General features: G+C 41.5%; 1 protein-coding gene across 5 annotated transcripts in view; it reads right to left on the reverse strand.

Annotated features, from left to right (window-relative positions):
* FGGY (FGGY carbohydrate kinase domain containing) overlaps positions 1–16,325 on the reverse strand; it is a 419,663-nt gene extending 403,338 nt beyond the window's left edge. For 4 of the 5 annotated variants that reach the window (XM_049617075.1, XM_049617074.1, XM_049617072.1 and 1 more), the window contains exons 1-2: positions 16,240–16,325; positions 1,301–1,427 (exon numbers count right to left, since the gene is read on the reverse strand). The gene's annotated coding sequence lies outside the window, so the exon portion shown is untranslated. Of the gene's footprint in view, positions 1–1,300; positions 1,428–11,356; positions 12,329–16,239 lie in introns of those variants that run through there. The other variant, XM_049617069.1, reaches the window with a different exon arrangement.
* Positions 16,326–16,583: the final 258 nt, after the last annotated feature.

The raw sequence follows: 16,583 nt of genomic DNA on the forward strand, positions 1-16,583 counted from the left end.
TTTCTGAAAATCAAATGGTGATGACTCAAGTTATTCCCGGTGTTTGTGCTTCCAGCAAAACCTAACACACGTAGGCAATAAAACAGCTTCCTGCTGCTGCCGGAACCCTCGCCACACGCTGGGGACCAAGCGTCCTATCCCAACACCACCTTTCTCCACAGAATGCGGAGATGATGGTTGGAAGACGAAGTACCAGTTTGCTGTTTGCATCACTGCTCCAACCACGAGATCAGAAAGTCAGTATTTGTCAGGATACTGAGGGTCTTCATGTTCTGAACTAAGCCCATGTTTAAGTACAAGCCCCAGGTATCCAAGGAGATGTAAAGTATTAAATCAGACAGGAGAAAGGCTGGCTGTTCTTTCAACTCAAAGTTGGATTCCCAAAGGCAGAAAAAAAAGTCAGAACTCACCAAACCCCCATGCCTGCCTCACAATGTGGCAGCCACAGGATCAAAACTGAGCCAGTCCTGGATGATGACCAAAACCACCACCCTCCACAAGCCACACAAGGCAGGACACAGCAGCCGACACAAATACAAAATCCAACCATGTCGAGGACAAATGCACAGAACAGGTCCTAAAGAAATCATGGACGGAAAATCTGACTCATGAGAAGACATCCTCAAACTCCAACAACAAACACCGCCTTAACAGCAGATGAAACTTTGGATCTCCCACATCCTCTTCTGTAAAACCCTGCTGACTCTCTCTTCTTTTCAATCCCTAGGATCCGATAAAGCAACTCCTTAGAAGCCTTTTATGACACCCCACCAAGCTATTCTCTCCACACAGAAAGGGAGAGGGGACACCTCATTTAGAACACCCATCCAAATTATGTGCTGTGTCTCCATTTACAGACGAGGATGCTGAAATTCTGTGAGGATCGATCTCCAGTGGATGGCCACAAAACCAGGAGACGAAGGAGGCTGTATTCAAATTCAAGTTTGTCCAAGCCAGAGCAGGGCTCTTGCTGCTGTCCCTGCTACAACATGGCTTTCCATGCTATACAAGGCGCCTTTATCCTGGGCAAACTCAGAATGCCCTTCCGGGTCTGTTTATCCTGTGAAATCTTCTGGGACACTCAAACATTAGAAATGGTTTCTCTCTGCTCTGATTCAGAAACACTATGTCACCATAAATGCTACACTAATAAACGTGAGATACTAATGGACTGTTTGTTCTACTAGCTACTTCCTAGTACCTGCCTACTGGCAACACAGTGTAGGGTAACCTAGGAACGGGGCAAGTACCGGGTTGTGGGGGAGAGGGAAGATTTTTAATGTATACTAGAGTCAAATACCTTTTAAAATAAAAAGTCTCTAGGGACTCTGCCCTTGGAGAGTTCCACAAGCATGATCGGCAAGCCTGTCTTCCGTGTGAGGCCCCTGGATTCTCCCTCAGGACAATCTCCCTCCTTGACCAGGCACCTGTATGGGGCGGGGGGAGAAGATGGAGAAATTACTTGGACAAGGGGTTTTCTCATCTGAGTCGGTCTATCTTCCACAAATCCAGTTTACACTGAGTTCACTAAAACTCAGAGTGCGAGCCCAACAGTCTCACACTCCCATGCCAGGAACCTGGAAGCAGAAAAATGGCAAAACAGGCAGAAAGAGGGTGAGGGCTGGCACCTGATTATAAATGCAAAGTTATTATAGTTTAACCTCGATATGCCAATTACCAAGCTAAGCCCGTAACGGGGAAAACTGTACACAAACTTAGTGATTTATTATTACATGGACTCTTCTTTTTGGAACGTGAATTCCTGACCTCTGAGTTCTGAATAATTTAAGTATATATGTAGTTTCTCTCCCTCTGTCACTTTCTTCTCCAAGAGGCTGTTGATTTGCTGACATAATTAACTATGAACTGATTTTCTACAGAACTAACCAGACCTTCAAAGCAAGGCTCTTATCATTAGCATATTGGCTGAAATCCAAGGCGTTTCCAAGAAAAGTCACTCAAATTAGAACAACAGAAGAACCCCCAACCTCAGTGACTGCTGTCAGATGTCAGCAAATTCAGGAAAGGTTCAGGGCAGTATTAGCTAGAGAAACAAAATCCCTTCCCCCAACACAATCTTCCAAAACTCCTTCCTCCAGAGACCATGCTCAGCCAGAAGCCGAGGTCTTTGGCCTCTTCTTGTGTTTACCTATTTATGAAGCATGACCAAGTGGATTTTAGGTCCAAGGTGAAAGGCATAAAGAACGAGTTATTTGAAGGTCAGATTTTACACTTGGGGAGCTGGATGGTGCCATTTCGCAAACATGCCCTGTCAAAATTACCAAGAGCTATGGGACAAACTCAAACTACTGACTGAACCAATGCTGCTTCTGCCCCAAAAAAGCCCAAGCTCTTTATTTGGCCCCCAAGGACCTCAAAACTCTAGTGCCCACCTGCCCTTCTAACCTCACCTCCCTACCTCCCTACCCCTCTCCCCAATCTCAACCCCCTATACAACAACCCTAAGAGCTACTAGCCATCCCTTAAATGAATGTTTGGCACCTGTGTTCATTCTGTTCCCTCCTCCTATGATGCAAAGAATACAAACTTGCAGTTCACAGAAAAAGAAATACAATGAACACACATGAACACTCAGCCTCACAAATAAAATAATGGAGGAAATGCAAAACAAAACAACATAAATTCTCATGTAACAAGTTGGCAAAAATAGAAAATTTTGATATTACCCTGTTTCTGCAGGAGTGTGGGGAAATAGGTAGTTTCATACACTTTTAGTGGGAGAGTAAGGGGTTCAGCCTTCTCTAGAACCATCTGGCACTATCTATCCATTTTTGAAATCTCCCCTTCTACCCTACAGGGTTTTTTTGGTAATGTTTTTGAATGTTTATTCATTTTTGAGAGAGCAAGAAAGACAGAGCACGAGCAGGGGAGGGGCAGAGAGAGAGGGAAACAAAGAATCAGAAGCAGGCTCCAGGCTCTGAGCTGTCAGCACAGAGCCCCATGCACGGGGTTTTGAACCCATGAACCGTGAGATCATGACCTGAGCGGAAGTCGGACGCTTAACCAACTGAGCCACCCAGGCACCCCTCCCCTACAGTTTAACTTCTAAGAATTGATGGATTGGCTCACCTAAAAGATATACATTAAAAATATACACTACAACGTGTTTTCGTTAAGGCAAAAGCACACTCACAAAAACCCTGGAAACAAATTAAATGTTTACTAATAGGGGACTTACTGAAACTTATACATAAGGAGCTAGTAATACCAATGAGAAAGGGGCTAAAGAAAAATGCTAATGGTATGTTATTAAATAAAAGAGCAAGTTCTTAGAGACTACATTTGTACTAGTTTTTTGTTGTTGTTTTTTGTTTTTTGTTTTTCTTAAAGACAGAGCATCACTGGGGTGCCTGGGTGGCTCAGTGGGTTAAGCGTCCAACTTCGGCACAGGGCATGATCTCACAGTTTGTGAGTTCGAGCCCCACGTCAGGCTCCGTGCTGACAGCTCAGAGCCTGGAGCCTGCTTCGGATTCTGTGTCTCCCTCTCGCTCTGCCCCTCCCCCACTCACGATCTGTCTCTGTCTCTCAAAAAATGAATAAATGTTAAAATTTTTTTTTTTTTTTTTTTTTTAAGCATCAGTGGTTCTAAAACCGTGGTCTCCAGAAGAACAGCATCAGCATCACCAGGGAACACTCGAAATGCAAATTCTCAGCCTCCAGCCCACATCTACTGCTTCAGAAGCCCTGGGAGTGCAACTCCACAGCCAGCACTGTAAAAGCCAGGTGATCTTGACAGATGCGACAGTTTGAGGGTCAACGTACTGTACTAAGACCTAACACACGAGATTCAGGAAGCACACACCAACTCCCGCCTCCTGCAGTGACACCTAGGGAAAAGAAAGGTGGTGGAAACGTGGAGGACATTTTGAACTTCCCCACTCTGCTGTCGGAATGTTCACAATGAGCAGCTAATACTGTAGTAACAAGAGAGATCTTCCTAATAGTGAGTGGAGCTTTGCTCTGTGTGGCTCCCATCCTCCACACCTCATTTTTGTCCCGTGGGATCATCCAAACCACCTAATTCCTTTCAGGGGAGCTATCCCTTTCAAATGCTTTACGATGATTCTAGTGACTTCCTATTGGTCTTCTTTCCTCCAAAACTATAGGTTTTCAGTTCCTATAAGCGCTCCTCCATGCCATGGCTTTTTCTAAAATAAAAGGGATAAGGCGCACTTGATACGTTTAATGAGAATGATCTTCAGACACTCACGTTTCCATGTGATGTTGTATGGAGAGCAGGTAAGCTGTACTACCAGCACATGGAAACCTGCCTGGAGACCCACTGGATGCAACATATACTGGGACAAATCAGGGGCCCATGCGGCCCAATATCCAATTACACTAAGAGCAGAATAATTTGTTCCGGAGAAAAGGGAAAGGGAGCTTGAATATGTTCCCAAACTGTCTCCAAAGGAGGGCTCTGAGGGAGCCTTTGTCAACTACCCTACTCTTCCTACTGTTTTATCAAGATGTATCTTCACATGAATCCAAATGTTTCCCAAACATACTTATATTTTGAGCCAATCCTCACCTTGGATCTCATGAGGGCTTACTCTTTGCCAAGCACAGTATCTGTGCACAGTATGACGTGACCCTGCTAATTTTCCCAACCCTGGAGGGATCCATACTTAGAAATGGGGGAACTAAGGTTCTGTGCAGTAAGGTCACTTGGCCACCGTCACAGAACCAGTAAAAATCAGAGAAGGACTTCAGTCCTATGCCCCTTCCACCAGGTCACCGAATACTTTTAAACGTCCTAACAGTAGCCTCATTCTAACCTCAAAGTTGGCCAGTAGTTCTACCATCCCAGAATTCCGTGAACGACATACACTGAGACTTGTCTGTTGAAATCACTCTTGACTTTACACAGTCTTCATCTCATTCTTCGTCTCCCACAACCCACCAGTAACTGAGTCTTCTTAATCTCTCCATCCTGTGGCTGGTTTAGCAGAACACAAGCTCCTCGGCTGTCAGCCTGGTCTGCAACAGACTTTGCTATAACGGAGGCCTGACTCCAGATGGCCAAGGGACTGGTAATACACTGAGCCTGAATGATTTCTACCTCATCGCCCTACTCTCCCTAAAGCCACCCCACACGTACATCACCGTGTATCACTGTATAGGTACCTGCTGTATGAAGTCTGCTTCCTCCATGTTGGTAAGAGCCTCCTCAATAATTTAAGATGATGAAGGCAAAGGTGGCGGGGGCGGGCCAGGGGGGTGGGGGGAGGATGTTATAGAGGAGTCTCCTGGGAAAAGTATTCCTAGTTTGGGAAGGAAATCTCATCATTTCCCCCCTCACACATCAAACCTACTTCTCCCAGACATACTATTCCTTCTCTCCTGTCTCTCAGTGAGCAGCACCACCAACCATGCTGACTGTTTGCCAGGCATCTATAGGTTATGACTCCTATGCACGTTATTCTCAGCCTGCCTGCCCCCCCTACCATACACTCAATCCTTTTCTGCCTACCCTCTCTCCCAGGGCTACCGTCTGGATCTCCAGGCGCCCAACCGTCTGTCTTCTACTTGGGTTTGGACAATGGAGAGCAGTAGCAAAAGGCGTCAAGAAGGAAGGAGAGTAAGGTCCAGGCTCCCTTGGACCGAACAACCTGCATCTCTTGAACAAAGGTAACAAGGCCTCTCAAGGCAGATTTCTGCACAGTTTCTCCTTTTGGGTTCTGGTAACATTCCTCTCCTAACCCCTTTACATAGGACAGAACAATCCTACTTTCTCAGCCCCATGGATTCAGGCTGCCCTCATCTCTCTAAATAGTTCCTTTACTAAAAAATTATCCTAATTGGAGGGTGTCTTCTATTTCTTTTTGATCTACTTCCTGCACTGTGCCCTTTCAGACATCAAGGAGTAAAAGTGGTCCCGTTATTACTGGTGCCTGGATACTTCAAAACCTCTTCCTCATACCCTCAAATAGTCCCTTCTTTAAATTTTCTTCAGAAATTCCAGTTGAAGACCTCCACTGCTAGCCAAGATGAAGTAACAGGAACCATATTTACCCTCCCATCAAAAACTACTTTAAAAATATACATATATAGGAAATGAGGGTTCTCAGGACACTGAACATTAAGGCAAGAAAGTACAGTGAGCCCAGAAAGGGGAGGGAAAATGAAATGTCCTGAAATTGCTGAAGCTTAATGTGTGGGACCATGGTACAGGAAGAGGAAATCCAGGCCAAGCCCTGCAGTCTGCCAGCATTGAGGAAACAGAGCTAGGAGTCTGTGGACAACAGGAAGCTACATTTCTTAGGGCAGAGTACAAGAAAAGAGAGAGTTACACAGAGGGAGAATTCCAGAGAACTACAAAGGGTGCTCCTCAAGTATTCAGGAGAGTACCAAACACCACATGCGTGTGAGGAAACCATTTGCGCCAGAATCTCCCAGAATTGGTGTACTTCACACGGGGCCATGAATAGTGCCCACTGACACCAGCCAGAGTGGAAAAACGTAATTCACAGGGTACTAAGTAGAGTAGAAGGGTTTCACCTCAGCAGTGAAGAAGAATTAACCCTGGTCCCACCTAACAAAGCTTAGGGCAAGACTCAGAAGAATCCAATGGTTTGCAAATACCTCACTCATACCCCAGAACAAAGTTCAAGTGTATTTATAAAAATAAAAAACTATCTAGCACAAAACAAGGTAAAATACACAATGCCTGGTGTTCAATCAAAATTTACCAGGCATGCAAAGATACAGGAAAATACTATCCAAAATGAGAAAAATCAATGGGCAGTGACCTCACACTGACACACTGGACAGAATTAGTAGACACAGATATTAAAATAGCTATGATTCCTGTATCTCGTATGTCAGAAAGCTAGGCGAGAGATTGAACTTGAAAGTTCAGAAATGGAAGATGAAGCAACTGTAGGCTGAAATGCTAAAAATGACAACTAGGATATCTGAGATGAAAAACTTACTGTATAGAATTGGACAATACTGAAGAAAAGATGAGTGACCTTCAAGACACAACAATAAGACACTAACCATGAACAGAGAGAAAAGATTCTTAAAAAATAGACAGAGTATCAGTGAGCTGTGGAAAAACTACAAGTGGTACAATATATGTGAAATGGGAATCCCTGAGGCAGAGCACAGAGAAGGGGTCAGGAACAATATTTGAAGACCCAATGGTCACAAACATTTCAAATTTGATGAAAACTACAAACTCACAGATTCAAGAATACCAATGAACCCCAAATAAAAGAAATATGAAGAAAACTGAACCAAGACAACATCAGATTCAAATTGTTCAAAACCAATGATACAGAAAATCTTAAAAGCAGCTTGGGGGGAGGGGAGGTGACAATCGCCCAAAAGAAAAAAAAAAAAAAAATACGGGGGCACCTGGCTGGCTCAATCAGTTTAAGCATCCAACTTTGGGTCAGGTCATGATCTCATGGTTCGTAGGTTCAAGCCCAGCATTGGACTTTCCGAGCCCAGAGACCGCTTTGGATCCTCTGTCTCCCTCTCTCTGCCCTTCTCCCTTTCACACACTCTCCCTCAAAATAAATAAATAAGTAAATAATAAAGATTATTAAAGAAGATGACATTACAGAAGAAAGAAATAAAAATAGAAAGGACAACAGATTTCTCATCAGAAATAATAATGCAAGCTAGGAGACAGCAGAGTAAGATTTTTGAAGTATTGAAAAAAAAAAAACTTTCTATCTAAAATTCTGTACCCTGTGGAAAAACAATTCAAAACGGAAGCATTAATAAAGACTAACTCAAACAATGATGAAAAAATTCATTACTAGCAGAACTGCACCATAAGAAGCGAGGCAAAAAATGGTAGCACATGGAAATCTGCATCTATAAAACAAAACAGAATGTAGAGCACACGGGGAACTATGTGGGTACATATAAAGGCTTTTTAAAAATTAGTCGAATGTCTGGGGCACCTGAGTGGCTCAGTCAGTTAAGCATCTAACTCTTGATTTGGGCTCAGGTCATGATATCACGGCTGGTGAGTTCAAGCCCCATGTCAGGCTCCCAGCTGTCAGCACAGACTGCTTGGGATTCTCTCACTCCCTCTTTCTCTGCCCCCTCACTCACTCATTCTCTCTCTCTCAAAATAAATAAATAAACTTTAAAAAAAATTACTTGAATGTCTTAAAAAGATAACTGACTCCCTGAAACTAAAATAATAACCATACATCATGGGGTTTAAACCTATGTAGATATAAAATGTACAATATAAAATAACAGTAGCACAAAGGCTAGGAGGCAAGAATTATAAACATACTGTTATAGGGTTCCTATATTATATGTTAAGTGGTATAATCCCACTTGAAAGTTGACTCTGATAAATTAAAGATGTATTCTGTAAACCCTAAAGCAACCATTAAAATAATACCAAAAGAAAAAGCTATGCCTAGTAAGCCAATAAAGGAGAGAAAAAAATGAAATTATAAAAAAACAACCCAAAAGAAGGCAGAAAAAGAGTAAAAAGAACAAAGAACAGATGGAACAAATAGAAATGAAAAGAAAAAGCTAGATGGGTACATTTAAAAATTTAAAAGAAACCATATGAATACTTATATTAAATATAGTCTAAATACTCCAATTAAAAGGCAGAAATTAGCAGGCCTCACTTCGTCATCCAGTCCAACTATATGCTGCCTATAAGAAACCCATTTTAAATATAAGAAACACACAGGTTAAAAGTAAAAAGAAGAAAAAGATATGCAACAACAGAGCATTCAAAAGAAAGCTAAATCATTATCACACTAAGTAGATTTTAAAGCAAAAACACTACAGGTCTAATAACTAAGTATATTTCAGAGTCAAGAATATTCCCAGAAACTAAGAAATAATAACGGGGATGATTCACCAAGATAACCTAACAATCCTAAGTATTAACACATCTAATAACAGTGCATCCGAATACATAAAGCAAAATGTGATAGAGATGCAAAGAGAAATGCATATATCCATAATTATCCTCAGAGATTCTAACACCATTCTCTCGGTAATTCTCTCAATGATGGAGTAAGTTGACACAAAATCAGCAAGGATGTAATATACAGTAGTCAGCAAAGCTGATATATTGATAAGTAAAAAGCACTCTATCCAAAAAAGGGCAGAACACACATACTTTAAGTTCACATCAAACATTTACCAAGACAGACCATATTCTGGGCCAAAAAATAGTCTCAAGAAGTTAAAAGAATTCAACTCCTACAAAGTACCTTCTATGACCACAATGGAATTAAATTATAAATCAATAATTAAAAGATAAGTGGAAAGTCCTCAAATATTTGGAAACTGAATAACACTTCTAACACACGGATCAAAGAATACATTTAAAAAATATAAAGTATTTTAACTGAATGAAAATAAAAATATAGCAGAAGTGGTAGGATGCACTTGATGCAATAAATCTATAGTGTCGTAAGCATGTAATAGAAAAGTTGCCTCAAATAAATAACTCAATTTCCATCTTAAGAAATTAGAGAAGAATAAAAGGAACCCAAAGCTAGCAGAACAAATAATAAATGTCAGAGGAAAAATCAAGAAGTTTAAAAAAAAGACTACAGAAAATAAATAAAACCAAAAGCTGTTTTTTTGAAAAGACCAATCAAATTAATACATTTCTGAACAGAATAACCAGGAAAATAAAGAGAAAAGATGCCAGTATTAGGATTTTATGTATCAGGAATGAGGGAGATGAAATCACAACAGATTCTACAGATATCAAAATAATGAGGGAATATTATGAGCAACTAAGAAGATATGTACAAATTCCTTAAAATATAGGAACTACCAAACCTCACTGAAAAAGAAGCAGATGATCTGAATAGTCCTGTATTATTAAATCAGTTGAGTTCTTCCTCTTCTTGACAGAAAACCAAAAACAAAAAGAACTCTAGACATCTTCATTGGTGAATTCTACCAAACATTTAAGGAAGAAATAATATTCTATACAAGCTCTTCCAAAAAACTGAATTGGAGGAAATACTTTCCAACTCATTTTTGAGACCAGAATTATCTTGATAACAAAACTTAAAAGACAACACAAGGAAAGAAAACTGTATCAATATTTATCATTAACATAAATGGAGAAATTCTTAAAATTTTAGCAAATAGAATCCAACTAACTATAAAAAGGATAATAGGTCCTGACCAAGTGGGATTTATCTCAGGAATACAAGGTCTAACATTCAAAAAAAAAAAAAAAATCGGTGAATGTAATTCATCATATTAAGATTCTTTAAAAAAAAAAAAAAAGTCTTAATAGTTACAGAAAAGAACACCTGACCAAAAAAAAAAAAATTCATTCTTCAGTTAAAGACAAAAACAAAAACAAAAATTTCAACATGTCTCAGCAAAATAGGAACAGACTGAAACTTCCTAAACCTGATAAAAACCTACTATAAAAACTATTCAACTAATATCATACATCATAGTTAATGATGAAAAAATGAATGTTTCTCCCTAAGAAAGATCAGAAAGAAGATGTCACTTCCATGCAACACGGAGTAGAGATTCTAGCCAGTGCACTATAGCAAGAAAAAGAAATAAAAGGCACCCACATTGAAAGGAAGAAAGTAAAACTGTCTTTATTCACAGATAACATGATCACCTACATAGAGTATCTGATGGCATCCACAAAAAAGGCTATTAGAACTGAAAAGGAGTTTAGCAAGATTGCAGGATACGTGACCAATACACAAGCAGCAACAAACTGGAAGATAAAATTTAAAAGATAATTTCATTTCAATAGCATCAAAAAAATAGGATACCTACAGATAACCTGACAAAGATGTGCAAGACCTACCTACTGAAAGGTACAAAACACTGAGAAAAATTAAGGAAGACCTAAATAAACAGATATACGAACCATGGGTTAGAACACTCAATTGTTAAGATGTCAATTTGCTCCCAAATTAATGTAGAGATTTAATGTCATTCTAACTTAAATCTAAATAGGTCTTTTTTGTGAAACTGACAAAATGGCTGTAAAATCAATACGGAAATCTAATCACCTAAAAAAACCAAAGCAACTTTTGAAGATGTACTTCAAAATCCACCTATACTACCTGGCTTCAATACTTACTGTTGCAAGATTTTTTACCTCAATACCTGGATCCATTGTCTGGCCACTTCAAAGAATGAACAGGTGGACATAGAATGAGCAGCAGGCAAAGTTTATTGGAGTCTAAGATTAGAAAGCAAGAGGTAGGAAAGCTGTCTTTACAGAGAGGGGGCGTTCAAAGGTGAATACCTGTGGACTATACAACAGGGGTCCTTGTTTAATAAGGTTCTGGTCACACACCCACCCTTCCCTTCCTCCTTGTTCCTTCTCAGGTCCTACCTTTATTGGCTGGATAACACTAGGTGCTGGGTTGTCCATTCCTGATTGGCTCGATTCCGTTGTATAAGGGCTATGGCCATATCATTCCTTGTGGGTCATTTGTTTTATGGTCTACTCCTTATTTTCAGTTAGGTCTTTTGTCAAATTCCTGAGGGAAACTGGTGGGGGAGTGGGTGGTGTCTGTTACATTCTTCAGAGGAACGTTATGCCGGAGGGGGTTTATTGTAGTCAGCCACTCCCAGAATTGTTCCAAAATATGTGTTTTTCCCCACCCAGGGACCTCAGATCATCTTTCCCTCTCTGCCTACTGAATCCTATCTTTTCCTATCATATTATTACGAAACTATAGTCATCAAAACTATGCAGTATTGGGCATTAAAACAGCCAAAGAGAACAACGGAACAAAACAAAACATCCATAAATGGGCCTCCACATATACACAGTCAATTGATTTTAACCAAAGGAGCAAAGGCAAGTCAATGGAGAAAGGATAGGCTTTTCAGCAAATGGTAGTGGAACAATTAATGACATACATGAAAAAATTAACTTTGTTTCATATCTGATGCTATAGATTAATTGAAAATAGATTGTGGATTTAACGTAAAACCAAAACAACGAAGCTTCTTTAAAAAATAGGAGAGGGGCACCTGGGTGGCTCAGACGGCTGAGTGGCCCACTCCAGCTCAGTTCATGATCTCACGGTTCGTGAGTTTGAGCCCACATCACGCTCTGTGCTGACAGCCTGGAGTCTGGAGGGTGCTTCGGATTCTGTGTCTCCCTCTCTCTCCAAAACCCTCTCCCATTCATGCTCTGTCCCTGTCTCTGTCTCTCAAGAATAAATAAACATTAAAAAAAAAAAAAAAAAAAATAGGAGAAAATGAGAGTCCTGGCTAGGCATGACTTCTTACATAAAATTACTAAAACCACGACCCATAAAATAATAAATTGATAAAAGAGTCACCATCAAAGTTATAAATTCACAAATTAGACTTCATCAAAATTGGGAACTCTGCTTATGAAAAGACACGGTTAAGAAAATGAAGAGACTAGAGGTGGCTGGGTGGCTCAGTCAGTTAAACATCTAACTCTTGATTTTGGTTCAGGTCATGATCTTACATACAGTTCATGAGTTCAAGCCCCATGTCAGTGGGGTTCTGCTTGGGATTCTCTTTCTCCCATTCTCTCTCTGCCACTCTCCCTTGTATTTTGTGTCTCTCTCTCGCTCTCTCATAAATAAGCTTAAAAATATATGAAAAAACAAGCCACAAAATGGGAGAAAATATTTGTACATACAAGTGACATAAAGAACTTGCAATGAGTATACAAAAGCTCTCAAAACTCAGTAAGAAAATAAACGGCTCATTTTTTACAAGTGAACACAAGATTTCACAAACACTTCACCCAAGAAGATATATGATACATATATGGGCAAGTAAGCACATGATAAGAAGCTTGAAATTATTATTCATTAGGGAAATGTACGTTAAAACTCCCTGATAGAGGACTCCATGTTATCAGAATTGTTAAAATTAAAACGAGTGACCACACCAAGTGCTGGAGAAACCGGAAGTTTCATGCACCACTGAAGGCAATGCAAAAAGGCACAATCGCTCTGAAATACAGCTTTTTAAAAAATTAAACACACACCTACCATGTGAACTAGCCATCCTCCTTCTAGGTATTTAACCAAGAGAAATCAAAGAATAGGCCCATTCAAAGGCATGGATATGAATAGTCCTAGCACCTTTATTTGTGGTAGCCAAAAAGCAGCCCATAATCCAAATACCCACCAACAGGTAAATAGATAAAGTACAGTATATTCGTGCAATGCACCAAATGAAGTGTGCATGCTCAACATGGATGAATCTCAACATGATTAAGCTAAGTAAAAGCCAACATGCAAAAAAGATATGTATTGTATGACCCCACAGATAAAATCCTAAAATAATATTAAATAATCTATACTGACAGAAAGCAGATCACTGGTTGCTGGGGGGGTGGGTTGGGAGAACCAGGAAGGAAGGGATTACACAGGAGCACAAGTAATCTTTATGGATGTTAGAGATGTTCTTTATCTTACTTGTGATGATGGTTTCACAGACCCAGACACACGTCAAAACATCTATTAGATATTTTAAATATATACAGTTTATTATATGTCAAGCATACCTCAATAAAGCTGTTGAAAAATACCCCAGTTGGGAAAGCCTTTTCCCTGACAGCACTGTAACTGCTCCCTCCTTTCCCATTCCCTACATCCAATTGCTGTTAATTCCTAACCATTCCACAGCCAACCTTTGTACAATGCAGGGGTAAGGGGCACTGACCTGCCGCGACATAAAAATCTGTTCACAACTTTTGACTCCCCCAAAACTTAACTTTCTAATAGCCTAGCGTTGATGAGAAATCTTACCAAAAATATAAACAATCAATTAACACATATTTTGTGTGTTATATACTGTATTCTTATATACTGTATTCTCACAATGAATTTAGCTAAAGAAATGTTAAGAAAATCTTAAGAGAAAATACATTTACAGTACTGTAAAAATTCCACGTATAAGTGCATCTGCGTTCAAACCTGTATCGTTTGAGGGTCAACTGTATTCTCTCTCCCTCTCCAGTCCAGAACTATCACCCTAACCCATCTCTCACCTGTATTATAAAAGCCTCTCTCCACCCTGAGGCCAGAATTAACTTTCTAAAACACCAATCTGTATCACTTCAACAGCTCCTGGTTGCTCTGGAGATAGGCTTCAAACTCCCTTAATATGACTCACCTGACCCTCCCCAATCTGACCTTTTCCCCTTCCGAAGCCTCCTTTCTGGTGATTTCCCACCTCACCCTTTCCTATCCAGCCATACGAGTCAACAATGTGCAAGGTTTATATAGTTTTGCACACGCTGTTCCCAAGTCAAATAATCCCCTTCCCTTTTGTCTCTCTCCAGCCCACTCATACTGAGACTCTGTCACTCAGCTCGAGTATGATCTCCTCTGGGAAGCCTTCCACGAAACCCCACATTAGGCCATTTGCCCTTCTCTCCACTTAGTTCAAATCACAGTCAATTACCAGCATCTTCCTCATACCCTGCCGCAACACTAATCTCAGAATCATATAATCTCCCTCATTAGACTAGATATAATAAGCAGACTGAGTGAAAGTTGGAAGCAGAGACCAAACCTTGTTCATCTTTACCTACCCAGAGCCTACCACAGTACCAGGCCCAGAATACATGCCACACCATTAGTGAACAAATGAATGAATGGAAGAACTGGTTTGGATGACCCTTATACCACCACCTGGGTTGATTCTGTATTTCTCCGTATAAAGAGATGGGCAGATGAGGTTAAATGATCTCTGCAGTACATTCTGGTAAAATAATTATTTCAAATCCCCTGGAGGGAGCTGGGGGGGGGGGGGGCTGGTCCCTATTCCGGCTGGGCAAGATTCATTACCTCTAAACTGTTTTCAAAACCAGCTGGTAATTGACTGTGATCTGAACTAAGTGAAAGGTTAGGGAAAGGGAACCAGATTCCAGGAAAAGACAAGGTCCACAGCAAAAATTAACACAGCCTGGAAGAAGGCCCAGTCTCCTCCCAGTAAACTTCTTACTTTCATCCAGAAAGATACAATCTCCACCCTCAGGATTATTCCCTTCTCCCAATACGCATGTTTTGATTTCCAAATCCAGCAAGGGAGGCTCCCAAGCTCACTTCCCCTCAAAATCAATCACAAGGCCCTTCTCACCCTCTCTGGTCTTTCCCTTATCATCCTTAATCAACGATCCTCTGGGCCTCCCACTCACACGGCCTCCTCAGCTGATCCCTCCAACAGCCAGGCCAGTGATCATCAGGTCAAGAGCCAGGCAGAGGGCCTCATTAACAGGAGACTCCCAGAAGACCAGGAGGCAGTCGAAAGGCTGCAAGACCCAGCTGGGAACCATAAAAAGTAAAAAATCAGGATATATATTTGGTGGACCATAAAAAAAGAAAAGCAAACAAAAACAAAACAAAGCAAAACTCTACCATCTGTATAATAGCCACAAACCAAGAGAAGACCGGCCTTCTTTCTCACTGATTTACAATTCAAAAGTGTAATCACTTCCTCCCTCCAGATCTCCTATTTTAAAAAATTAACCTAATGCTGTTCCATGTTTTGGTAGTGACTGACCCTTTAAGTTAGGGACACTATTAGTTAAGACCTAAGAAGTGCTTTCGTGGAAAATAGCCAATGATTAGGGAAATTCACCATTTTACATCTTGCCAATCCTTAAAAGAAGGGAAATGAATTAAAAAGCAAGGATAACATTAGGCCTTTCCTACCAGGCTGACTGTAACCAAACAGCATTATACCATCACAACTAAAATGCACCTTAAACGTTATCACAAGCTGCTGAAAGCGTTTGAAGTTACAAGCAGCACTGGCCTTTAAAATGTCTTAGGCAGCCAGATTTGTATTAAAAACTCAAAACTGTTCAGGAAAAAATATCCTAAAATAGGGGTCCGGGGGAGGGAGGGAGTGACTAAAATATAGAGAGCGTGAACACAGTTAACTGGTCGGAGATGGCAGAGGACCCCGGGTTCCCGACATATCATAGACAGCCTTGGGGATGCAGTAAAGGCCGACCCTTCTCTCGACGGGCCAGCCGCCTCACCCAGGAGAGGGCACAGGGAACTCAACAGCATCCCGGGGGGCGAAGGCCCTGCTAGCTTGAGACTTAAGCGGCAGAAGGAAGACCAAGAGGAAGGGGCGGCGACTGCAGAAAAGGTGGGGGAGGCTTGGGCCGGGTGAGCTCTCGGGTTGGAGAACGTGGGCGCTACGAGCCTGCGCGCCTGCAAAAGCCCCTGCTGCACACGTGGGACTGGGAGGAGGGTCACTTACTTGTCCAATCTGAAATTAGATTTTAGCTAGCGGGGCTCTGCAGGTTGCCGTGCGGAACGGCACCGCGCGCTTGCAGAGCGGTCCCAGAGAGTGGCTGCGGCTGCGCCCCGCCCCCGGCCCCGCCCCCGCCGGACGCGGCCCCTGTAAAACCCCCCCTGATTGGCCCTTTGAACCGGGCCGAGGATTGGCCCGCTTGTGCCCGCCCCCGCCTCCGAAGCCTCGCCCCGGCTCCACGGGCCTTAGGGACTTTTTAAAAAGGCAAGGAGGTCCTCTGCACACTCTTCGCAGCCTCTGACGCTTGGGTGTGGAAGATCCGCATCTATAACCGCTTCTCAACCATTTAC

This window comes from Panthera uncia (genome assembly GCF_023721935.1).
Source record: "Panthera uncia isolate 11264 chromosome C1 unlocalized genomic scaffold, Puncia_PCG_1.0 HiC_scaffold_4, whole genome shotgun sequence".
Taxonomy (NCBI): domain Eukaryota; kingdom Metazoa; phylum Chordata; class Mammalia; order Carnivora; family Felidae; genus Panthera; species Panthera uncia.